Genomic DNA, 12894 nt, shown 5'->3' with positions numbered 1-12894 from the left:
TCTACGGCAATTAAGAAATGACTATGTTTTGCGATTTCTCTTGCTCAGAAAGACTTAGAAAGTTGATAATTGCGGACAATGTTAGAAATGTCATCAGAAACAAGAATTATGTAAAAGGATTGATGTAAGTCATTGTTTCCAGGAGAAAGTAAGACAGGAGTGGAAAAAGCATTGCTTTGTACGGCAATTAAGAAATTACTATGTTTTGCGATTTCTCTTGCTCAGAAAGACTTAGAAAGTTGATAATTGCGGACAATGTTAGAAATGTCATCAGAAACAAGAATTATGTAAAAGGATTGATGTAAGTCATTGTTTCCAAGAGAAAGTAAGACAGGAGTGGAAAAAAGCATTGCTTTGTACGACAATTAAGAAATTACTATGTTTTGCGATTTCTCTTGCTCAGAAAGACTTCGAAAGTTGATAATTGTGGACAATGTTAGAAATGTCATCAGAAACAAGAATTATGTTATAGAATTGATGTAAGTCATTGTTTCCAAGAGAAAGTAAGACAGGAGTAGAAAAAAGCATTGTTTTCTATGGCAATTAAGAAATGACTATGTTTTGCGATTTCTCTTGCTCAGAAAGACTTAGAAAGTTGATAATTGCGGACAATGTTAGAAATGTCATCAGAAACAAGAATTATGTAAAAGGATTGATGTAAGTCATTGTTTCCAGGAGAAAGTAAGACAGGAGTGGAAAAGCATTGCTTTGTACGGCAATTAAGAAATTACTATGTTTTGCGATTTCTCTTGCTCAGAAAGACTTAGAAAGTTGATAATTGCGGACAATGTTAGAAATGTCATCAGAAACAAGAATTATGTTATAGAATTGATGTAAGTCATTGTTTCCAAGAGAAAGTAAGACAGGAGTGGAAAAAAGCATTGCTTTGTATGGCAATTAAGAAATGACTATGTTTTGCGATTTCTCTTGCTCAGAAAGACTTAGAAAGTTGATAATTGTGGACAATGTTAGAAATGTCATCAGAAACAAGAATTATGTTATAGAATTGATGTAAGTCATTGTTTCCAAGAAAAAGTAAGTCAGGAGTAGAAAAAAGCATTGTTTTCTACGTCAATTAAGAAATGAATATGTTTTGCAATTTCTCTTGATCAGAAGTATTTAGAAAGTTGATAATTGTGGACAATGTTAGAAATGTCATGAGAAACAAGAATTATGTTATAGAATTGATGTACATCTTTGTTTCCAAGAGAAAGTAAGACAGGCGTGGAAAAAAAGCATTGCTTTGTATGGCAATTAAGAAATGACTATGTTTTGCGATTTCTCTTGCTCAGAAAGACTTAGAAAGTTGATAATTGTGGACAATGTTAGAAATGTCATCAGAAACAAGAATTATGTTATAGAATTGATGTAAGTCATTGTTTCCAAGAGAAAGTAAGTCAGGAGTAGAAAAAAGCATTGTTTTCTATGGCAATTAAGAAATGAATATGTTTTGCGATTTCTCTTGCTCAGAAAGACTTAGAAAGTTGATAATTGTGGACAATGTTAGCAATGTCATGAGAAACAAGAATTATGTTATAGAATTGATGTAAGTCATTGTTTCCAAGAGAAAGTAAGTCAGGAGTAGAAAAAAGCATTGTTTTCTACGGAATTAAGAAATGAATATGTTTTGCGATTTCTCTTGCTCAGAAGGACTTAGAAAGTTGATAATTGTGGACAATGTTAGAAATGTCATCAGAAACAAGAATTATGTCATAGAATTGATGTACGTCATTGTTTCCAAGAGAAAATAAGACAGGCGTGGAAAAAAGCATTGCTTTGTGCTGCAATTAAGAAATGACTATGTTTTGGCGAATTTACTTGCTCAGAAAGGTTTAGAAAGTTGATAATTGTGGACAATGTTAGAAATGTCATCAGAAATAAGAATTATGTATAAGGATTTATGTAAGTCATTGTTTCCAAGAGAAAGTAAGACAGGAGCGGAAAAAAGCATTGCTTTGTATGGCAATTAAGAAATGACTATGTTTTGCGATTTCTCTTGCTCAGAAAGACTTAGAAAGTTGATAATTGTGGACAATGTTAGAAATGTCATCAGAAACAAGAATTATGTTATAGAATTTATGTAAGTCATTGTTTCCAAGAGAAAGTAAGACAGGAGTGGAAAAAAGCATTGCTTTGTAAGGCAATTAAGAAATGACTATGTTTTGCGATTTCTCTTGCTCAGAAAGACTTAGAAAGTTGATAATTGCGGACAATGTTAGAAATGTCATCAGAAACAAGAATTATGTAAAAGGATTGATGTAAGTCATTGTTTCCAGGAGAAAGTAAGACAGGAGTGGAAAAAGCATTGCTTTGTACGGCAATTAAGAAATTACTATGTTTTGCGATTTCTCTTGCTCAGAAAGACTTAGAAAGTTGATAATTGCGGACAATGTTAGAAATGTCATCAGAAACAAGAATTATGTAAAAGGATTGATGTAAGTCATTGTTTCCAAGAGAAAGTAAGACAGGAGTGGAAAAAAGCATTGCTTTGTACGACAATTAAGAAATTACTATGTTTTGCGATTTCTCTTGCTCAGAAAGACTTCGAAAGTTGATAATTGTGGACAATGTTAGAAATGTCATCAGAAACAAGAATTATGTTATAGAATTGATGTAAGTCATTGTTTCCAAGAGAAAGTAAGACAGGAGTAGAAAAAAGCATTGTTTTCTATGGCAATTAAGAAATGACTATGTTTTGCGATTTCTCTTGCTCAGAAAGACTTAGAAAGTTGATAATTGCGGACAATGTTAGAAATGTCATCAGAAACAAGAATTATGTAAAAGGATTGATGTAAGTCATTGTTTCCAAGAGAAAGTAAGACAGGAGTGGAAAAAAGCATTGCTTTGTACGACAATTAAGAAATTACTATGTTTTGCGATTTCTCTTGCTCAGAAAGACTTCGAAAGTTGATAATTGTGGACAATGTTAGAAATGTCATCAGAAACAAGAATTATGTTATAGAATTGATGTAAGTCATTGTTTCCAAGAGAAAGTAAGACAGGAGTAGAAAAAAGCATTGTTTTCTATGGCAATTAAGAAATGACTATGTTTTGCGATTTCTCTTGCTCAGAAAGACTTAGAAAGTTGATAATTGCGGACAATGTTAGAAATGTCATCAGAAACAAGAATTATGTTATAGAATTGATGTAAGTCATTGTTTCCAAGAGAAAGTAAGACAGGAGTGGAAAAAAGCATTGCTTTGTATGGCAATTAAGAAATGACTATGTTTTGCGATTTCTCTTGCTCAGAAAGACTTAGAAAGTTGATAATTGTGGACAATGTTAGAAATGTCATCAGAAACAAGAATTATGTTATAGAATTGATGTAAGTCATTGTTTCCAAGAAAAAGTAAGTCAGGAGTAGAAAAAAGCATTGTTTTCTACGTCAATTAAGAAATGAATATGTTTTGCAATTTCTCTTGATCAGAAGTATTTAGAAAGTTGATAATTGTGGACAATGTTAGAAATGTCATGAGAAACAAGAATTATGTTATAGAATTGATGTACATCTTTGTTTCCAAGAGAAAGTAAGACAGGCGTGGAAAAAAGCATTGCTTTGTATGGCAATTAAGAAATGACTATGTTTTGCGATTTCTCTTGCTCAGAAAGACTTAGAAAGTTGATAATTGTGGACAATGTTAGAAATGTCATCAGAAACAAGAATTATGTTATAGAATTGATGTAAGTCATTGTTTCCAAGAGAAAGTAAGTCAGGAGTAGAAAAAAGCATTGTTTTCTATGGCAATTAAGAAATGAATATGTTTTGCGATTTCTCTTGCTCAGAAAGACTTAGAAAGTTGATAATTGTGGACAATGTTAGCAATGTCATGAGAAACAAGAATTATGTTATAGAATTGATGCAAGTCATTGTTTCCAAGAGAAAGTAAGTCAGGAGTAGAAAAAAGCATTGTTTTCTACGGAATTAAGAAATGAATATGTTTTGCGATTTCTCTTGCTCAGAAGGACTTAGAAAGTTGATAATTGTGGACAATGTTAGAAATGTCATCAGAAACAAGAATTATGTCATAGAATTGATGTACGTCATTGTTTCCAAGAGAAAATAAGACAGGCGTGGAAAAAAGCATTGCTTTGTGCTGCAATTAAGAAATGACTATGTTTTGGCGAATTTACTTGCTCAGAAAGGTTTAGAAAGTTGATAATTGTGGACAATGTTAGAAATGTCATCAGAAATAAGAATTATGTATAAGGATTTATGTAAGTCATTGTTTCCAAGAGAAAGTAAGACAGGAGCGGAAAAAAGCATTGCTTTGTATGGCAATTAAGAAATGACTATGTTTTGCGATTTCTCTTGCTCAGAAAGACTTAGAAAGTTGATAATTGTGGACAATGTTAGAAATGTCATCAGAAACAAGAATTATGTTATAGAATTTATGTAAGTCATTGTTTCCAAGAGAAAGTAAGACAGGAGTGGAAAAAAGCATTGCTTTGTAAGGCAATTAAGAAATGACTATGTTTTGCGATTTCTCTTGCTCAGAAAGACTTAGAAAGTAGATAATTGTGGACAATGTTAGAAATGTCATCAGAAACAAGAATTATGTTATAGAATTGATGTAAGTCATTGTTTCCAAGAGAAAGTAAGTCAGGAGTAGAAAAAAGCATTGTTTTCTACGGCAATTAAGAAATGAATATGTTTTGCGATTTCTCTTGCTCAGAAGGATTTAGAAAGTTGATAATTGTGGACAATGTTATAAATGTCATCAGAAACAAGAATTATGTTATAGAATTGATGTAAGTCATTGTTTCCAAGAGAAAGTAAGTCAGGAGTAGAAAAAAGCATTGTTTTCTACGGCAATTAAGAAATGAATATGTTTTGCAATTTCTCTTGCTCGGGAAGGACTTAGAAAGTTGATAATTGTGGACAATGTTAGAAATGTCATCAGAAACAAGAAATATGTTATAGAATTGATGTACGTCATTGTTTCCAAGAGAAAGTAAGACAGGCGTGGAAAAAAAGCATTGCTTTGTGCGGCAATTAAGAAATGACTATGTTTTGGCGAATTCACTTGCTCAGAAAGGTTTAGAAAGTTGATAATTGTGGACAATGTTAGAAATGTCATCAGAAATAAGAATTATGTATAAGGATTTATGTAAGTCATTGTTTCCAAGAGAAAGTAAGACAGGAGTGGAAAAAAGCATTGCTTTGTACGGCAATTAAGAAATGACTATGTTTTGCGATTTCTCTTGCTCAGAAAGACTTAGAAAGTTGATAATTGTGGACAATGTTAGAAATGTCATCAGAAACAAGAATTATGTTATAGAATTGATGTAAGTCATTGTTTCCAAGAGAAAGTAAGACAGGAGTAGAAGAAAGCATTGTGTTGTAAGGCAATTAAGAAATGACTATGTTTTGCAATTTCTTTTGCTCAGAAAGACTTAGAAAGTTGATAATTGTGGACAATGTTAGAAATGTCATCAGAAACAAGAATTATGTTATAGAATTGATGTAAGTCATTGTTTCCAAGAGAAAGTAAGACAGGAGTGGAAAAAAGCATTGCTTTGTACAGCAATTAAGAAATGACTATGTTTTGCGATTTCTCTTGCTCAGAAAGACTTAGAAAATTGATAATTGTGGACAATGTTAGAAATGTCATCAGAAACAAGAATTATGTTATAGAATTGATGTAAGTCATTGTTTCCAAGAGAAAGTAAGACAGGAGTAGAAAAAAGAATTGTTTTCTACGGCAATTAAGAAATGACTATGTTTTGCGATTTCTCTTGCTCAGAAAGACTTAGAAAGTTGATAATTGCGGACAATGTTAGAAATGTCATCAGAAACAAGAATTATGTAAAAGGATTAATGTAAATCATTGTTTCCAGGAGAAAGTAAGACAGGAGTGGAAAAAAGCATTGCTTTGTACGGCAATTAAGAAATTACTATGTTTTGCGATTTCTCTTGCTCAGAAAGACTTAGAAAGTTGATAATTGTGGACAATGTTAGAAATGTCATCAGAAACAAGAATTATGTTATAGAATTAATGTAAGTCATTGTTTCCAAGAGAAAGTAAGACAGGAGTAGAAAAAAGCATTGTTTTCTACGGCAATTAAGAAATGACTATGTTTTGCGATTTCTCTTGCTCAGAAAGACTTAGAAAGTTGATAATTGCGGACAATGTTAGAAATGTCATCAGAAACAAGAATTATGTAAAAGGATTGATGTAAGTCATTGTTTCCAGGAGAAAGTAAGACAGGAGTGGAAAAAAGCATTGCTTTGTAAGGCAATTAAGAAATTACTATGTTTTGCGATTTCTCTTGCTCAGAAAGACTTAGAAAGTTGATACTTGTGGACAATGTTAGAAATGTCATCAGAAACAAGAATTATGTAAAAGGATTGATGTAAGTCATTGTTTCCAGGAGAAAGTAAGACAGGAGTGGAAAAAAGCATTGCTTTGTACGGCAATTAAAAAATTACTATGTTTTGCGATTTCTCTTCCTCAGAAAGACTTAGAAAGTTGATAATTGTGGACAATGTTAGAAATGTCATCAGAAACAAGAATTATGTTATAGAATTGATGTAAGTCATAGTTTCCAAGAGAAAGTAAGACAGGAGTGGAAAAAAGCATTGCTTTGTAAGGCAATTAAGAAATGACTATGTTTTGCAATTTCTCTTGCTCAGAAAGACTTAGAAAGTTGATAATTGTGGACAATGTTAGAAATGTCATCAGAAATAAGAATTATGTTATAGAATTGATGTAAGTCATTGTTTCCAAGAGAAAGTAAGACAGGAGTGGAAAAAAGCATTGCTTTTTTACGGCAATTAAGAAATGACTATGTTTTGCGATTTCTCTTGCTCAGAAAGACTTAGAAAGTTGATAATTGCGGACAATGTTAGAAATGTCATCAGAAACAAGAATTATGTAAAAGGATTGATGTAAGTCATTGTTTCCAGGAGAAAGTAAGACAGGAGTGGAAAAAAGTATTGCTTTGTACGGCAATTAAGAAATTACTATGTTTTGCGATTTCTCTTGCTCAGAAAGACTTAGAAAGTTGATAATTGTGGACAATGTTAGAAATGTCATCAGAAACAAGAATTATGTAAAAGGATTGATGTAAGTCATTGTTTCCAAGAGAAAGTAAGACACGAGTGGAAAAAAGTATTGCTTTCTAAGGCAATTAAGAAATTACTATGTTTTGCGATTTCTCTTGCTCAGAAAGACTTAGAAAGTTGATAATCATGGACAATGTTAGAAATGTCATCAGAAACAAGAATTATGTAAAAGGATTGATGTAAGTCATTGTTTCCAGGAGAAAGTAAGACAGGAGTGGAAAAAAGCATTGCTTTGTACGGCAATTAAGAAATTACTATGTTTTGCGATTTCTCTTGCTCAGAAAGACTTAGAAAGTTGATAATTGTGGACAATGTTAGAAATGTCATCAGAAACAAAAATTATGTTATAGAATTGATGTAAGTCATTGTTTCCAAGAGAAAGTAAGACAGGAGTAGAAAAAAGCATTGTTTTCTACGGCAATTAAGAAATGACTATGTTTTGCGATTTCTCTTGCTCAGAAAGACTTAGAAAGTTGATAATTGCGGACAATGTTAGAAATGTCATCAGAAACAAGAATTATGTAAAAGGATTGATGTAAGTCATTGTTTCCAGGAGAAAGTAAGACAGGAGTGGAAAAAGCATTGCTTTGTACGGCAATTAAGAAATGACTATGTTTTGCGATTTCTCTTGCTCAGAAAGACTTAGAAAGTTGATAATTGTGGACAATGTTAGAAATTTCATCAGAAACAAGAATTATGTTATAGAATTGATGTAAGTCATTGTTTCCAAGAGAAAGTAAGACAGGAGTGGAAAAAAGCATTGCTTTGTAAGGCAATTAAGAAATGACTATGTTTTGCGATTTCTCTTGCTCAGAAAGACTTAGAAAGTTGATAATTGTGGACAATGTTAGAAATGTCATCAGAAACAAGAATTATGTTATAGAATTGATGTAAGTCATTGTTTCCAAGAGAAAGTAAGTCAGGAGTAGAAAAAAGCATTGTTTTCTACGGCAATTAAGAAATGAATATGTTTTGCGATTTCTCTTGCTCAGAAAGACTTAGAAAGTTGATAATTGTGGACAATGTTAGAAATGTCATCAGAAACAAGAATTATGTTATAGAATTGATGTAAGTCATTGTTTCCAAGAGAAAGTAAGACAGGAGTGGAAAAAAGCATTGCTTTGTACGGCAATTAAGAAATGACTATGTTTTGAGATTTTTGTTGCTCAGAAAGACTTAGAAAGTTGATAATTGTGGACAATGTTAGAAATGTCATCAGAAACAAGAATAATGTTATAGAATTGATGTAAGTCATTGTTTCCAAGAGAAAGTAAGACAGGAGTAGAAAAAAGCATTGTTTTCTATGGCAATTAAGAAATGACTATGTTTTGCGATTTCTCTTGCTCAGAAAGACTTAGAAAGTTGATAATTGCGGACAATGTTAGAAATGTCATCAGAAACAAGAATTATGTTATAGAATTGATGTAAGTCATTGTTTCCAAGAGAAAGTAAGACAGGCGTGGAAAAAAGCATTGCTTTGTGCGGCAATTAAGAAATGACTATGTTTTGCGATTTCTCTTGCTCAGAAAGACTTAGAAAGTTGATAATTGTGGACAATGTTAGAAATGTCATCAGAAACAAGAATTATGTTATAGAATTGATGTAAGTCATTGTTTCCAAGAGAAAGTAAGTCAGGAGTAAAAAAAAGCATTGTTTTCTACGGCAATTAAGAAATGAATATGTTTTGCGATTTCTCTTGCTCAGAAGGACTCAGAAAGTTGATAATTGTGGACAATGTTAGAAATGTCATCAGAAACAAGAATTATGTTATAGAATTGATGTAAGTCATTGTTTCCAAGAGAAAGTAAGTCAGGAATAGAAAAAAGCATTGTTTTCTACGGCAATTAAGAAATGACTATGTTTTGGCGAATTCACTTGCTCAGAAGGACTTAGAAAGTAGATAATTGTGGCCAATGTTAGAAATGTCATCAGAAACAAGAATTATGTTATAGAATTGATGTAAGTTATTGTTTCCAAGAGAAAGTAAGACAGGAGTGAAAAAAAGCATTGCTTTGTAAGGCAATTAAGAAATGACTATGTTTTGCGATTTCTCTTGCTCAGAAAGACTTAGAAAGTTGATAATTGTGGACAATGTTAGAAATGTCATCAGAAATAAGAAATATGTTATAGAATTGATGTAAGTCATAGTTTCCAAGAGAAAGTAAGACAGGAGTGGAAAAAAGCATTGCTTTGTACGGCAATTAAGAAATTACTATGTTTTGCGATTTCTCTTGCTCAGAAAGACTTAGAAAGTTGATAATTGCGGACAATGTTAGAAATGTCATCAGAAACAAGAATTATGTAAAAGGATTGATGTAAGTCATTGTTTCCAGGAGAAAGTAAGACAGGAGTGGAAAAAAGTATTGCTTTCTAAGGCAATTAAGAAATTACTATGTTTTGCGATTTCTCTTGCTCAGAAAGACTTAGAAAGTTGATAATTATGGACAATGTTAGAAATATCATCAGAAACAAGAATTATGTAAAAGGATTGATGTAAGTCATTGTTTCCAGGAGAAAGTAAGACAGGAGTGGAAAAAAGCATTGCTTTGTACGGCAATTAAGAAATTACTATGTTTTGCGATTTCTCTTGCTCAGAAAGACTTAGAAAGTTGATAATTGCGGACAATGTTAGAAATGTCATCAGAAACAAGAATTATGTAAAAGGATTGATGTAAGTCATTGTTTCCAAGAGAAAGTAAGACAGGAGTGGAAAAAAGCATTGCTTTGTACGACAATTAAGAAATTACTATGTTTTGCGATTTCTCTTGCTCAGAAAGACTTCGAAAGTTGATAATTGTGGACAATGTTAGAAATGTCATCAGAAACAAGAATTATGTTATAGAATTGATGTAAGTCATTGTTTCCAAGAGAAAGTAAGACAGGAGTAGAAAAAAAGCATTGTTTTCTACGGCAATTAAGAAATGACTATGTTTTGCGATTTCTCTTGCTCAGAAAGACTTAGAAAGTTGATAATTGCGGACAATATTAGAAATGTCATCAGAAACAAGAATTATGTAAAAGGATTGATGTAAGTCATTGTTTCCAGGAGAAAGTAAGACAGGAGTGGAAAAAGCATTGCTTTGTACGGCAATTAAGAAATTACTATGTTTTGCGATTTCTCTTGCTCAGAAAGACTTAGAAAGTTGATAATTGCGGACAATGTTAGAAATGTCATCAGAAACAAGAATTATGTAAAAGGATTGATGTAAGTCATTGTTTCCAAGAGAAAGTAAGACAGGAGTGGAAAAAGCATTGCTTTGTAAGTCAATTAAGAAATTACTATGTTTTGCGATTTCTCTTGCTCAGAAAGACTTAGAAAGTTGATAATTGTAGACAATGTTAGAAATGTCATCAGAAACAAGAATTATGTAAAAGGATTGATGTAAGTCATTGTTTCCAGGAGAAAGTAAGACAGGAGTGGAAAAAAGCATTGCTTTGTACGGCAATTAAGAAATTACTATGTTTTGCGATTTCTCTTGCTCAGAAAGACTTCGAAAGTTGATAATTGTGAACAATGTTAGAAATGTCATCAGAAACAAGAATTATGTTATAGAATTGATGTAAGTCATTGTTTCCAAGAGAAAGTAAGACAAAAGTAGAAAAAAGCATTGTTTTCTACGGCAATTAAGAAATGACTATGTTTTGCGATTTCTCTTGCTCAGAAAGACTTAGAGAACTGCAGCTATTTTACTTTGAAAGTGTATGAAAATCAAATTGTGACCTATAAGGTGGTCAAAATTGAATGGAAATGACTGGAAATTATTGTTAATGAGGTTAATAATTATGTAGGTACAAAATAATACCTAAATTATGTTATTTTACCCCAAAAAAATTTAATTTTTTTAACAAATTGCAAAAGAAATCCAAAACCAAAACCAAAACACGCAATGGCTATTTGGCAAAACCAAAACACGACGGTAATCCAGATCCAAAACCAAAACCAAAATATGGGGGTTAGTGAGCATATATATATATATATGGAAGTATGTAGCAAAGTTGGTCCCCATATTCCAAGAGAAGATATCTGTGTAGCATACCAAAATGCAGTCTACAGGCCTAGAAAAGACAGGCTTCTTTACTCCATACCCAGCAAGCAGCAGAGGGCACTATATTAAGCTAACTAATTCCGGCATCCCGGCAGTTCCGGATTGAACCCAAAGGGCCAAAATATCAGCAAACATCATACACTTTACAGTGGCATTTATTAGAAAGGTGTCTGTAAGGAAAAGAGGCTTATTTAACACAAATGTACTAATTGAACATTTGTAATATATATATCTATATATTTAAATAAATGTTACATTTTTAAAAAAAAAAATCTAAAAAATTGAGTATTCATATGTATGTATGTTGTGCATATTTAGTTGTGCATTTTAAACTCGCAGGATGCATTTAGAGCAGTTTAATAGTTGTTTTAGCTAACTGTTTTGTACTTAAACATGACCCTAAGCTTCCTTAATTTTGAGCAAGGATTTGAGACCTGATTGACGTTAGTTTCCCGTAAACACAGAGGGAACACCTACTCTTCTTAAGTTAAAATCCATGATGCCTACTGTTCTCAAGTGATATCTCATCTCCACCCACTCCAGGCTCACTCTCCTCCCATTCCCACCCCTTTCTTCTCAAGTGGTCAGTCACCATCGCAAATGTATTTGCGATGGAGTTTGCGTTTGAGTTGCCTTTGAGTGCCGGATATTCTTTGTTTGAGCAGCGTATCTGGTGTTTTACGCAACGTAACTCCAGCTTTCACGCATGCGCAGAGACGACTACCGGATTATCCGCATACGGATGCGTTTGCGTACCTTGATGAATCGGGCCCTCGGTCAACATCTCCTCATCTGCCAATTCTGCATAGGGAAAGGTGTAGGAGTAGTTTTCCTAGGACCCCATGGTAGTGGCCCTGACATGACAATTCCTTTATCCTCTCCCATTAATTCTATAATACAGTCTGCTATCATGATTTCTACTGAGACCATATGTTGAGCAGGTTTATGTTTCTTTTCTGTCATAATTGGGTACAGCTGTACATCATTTGCATTGGAGAGCATACATGCGGTATCCTGCGTTACTTCATTAGATAAAACATTTTCAGACACAACAGGGGTGGATAACTGGCCTTTTCTGTAATTCTATTCTAACTCGGACATAGTCTCAGGTGCCAATCAGACAGTCTCAGGTGCCTATAACACTGGCAAATTATCAGAGGATGCTGCTACATGGTACTTACATGGTAGCTCGTTTCCATCCAAGTCACCAAATGGGAGAAATTCTCCTAATCCTTTCTAAGTAGCCAGAGGTACAACATCCTCACCAAACAGTTCTTTTCCAGCCTCCCCCAAGATAGTAGCTTGGGCAGCTGTGTATAATCCACTGGGATGGACCTCCCCCTGATTAACAGACTGAGCAGCCCTTTTTTTTAGAATGTGACAAAAGATATTGTAATTGACATTTTTCAGCATTCATTCGATAACACTGATCCTGCAACATTTCAGTGTCAGTAAGTCCTTGTCGCCATACCTCGTCCTCTGCTTCTTCAAAACTCAGTTGCAGTTATTGCATTTGTTCCCAGAGAGGTATGTCGGGACCTAAAGTGAGCATCCATTTCATATAGACACTAAAGGCATTGATGGGATTCTCCTGATCTTTTAAAAGACATTTGAGGATATTCCTGTGCGTCCAGTACAGGTACGGTACACCCCGAATCTGACATTCCACTATCAACTCCTCCATACTCATTGTCTCTAGTGGACCTGTAGAATCTGCTAGTGGGGCAGATTCTATTTGTACATTTGCAGGGGATGCACCAGGCATGTCCCGGTGCTGTAACA

The sequence above is a fragment of the Mixophyes fleayi genome, chromosome 10, assembly GCF_038048845.1.
Source record: "Mixophyes fleayi isolate aMixFle1 chromosome 10, aMixFle1.hap1, whole genome shotgun sequence".
Lineage (NCBI taxonomy): Eukaryota > Metazoa > Chordata > Amphibia > Anura > Limnodynastidae > Mixophyes > Mixophyes fleayi.
The sequence above is the reverse complement of the archived record's forward strand: the minus strand, read 5'-3'. Positions refer to the sequence as shown.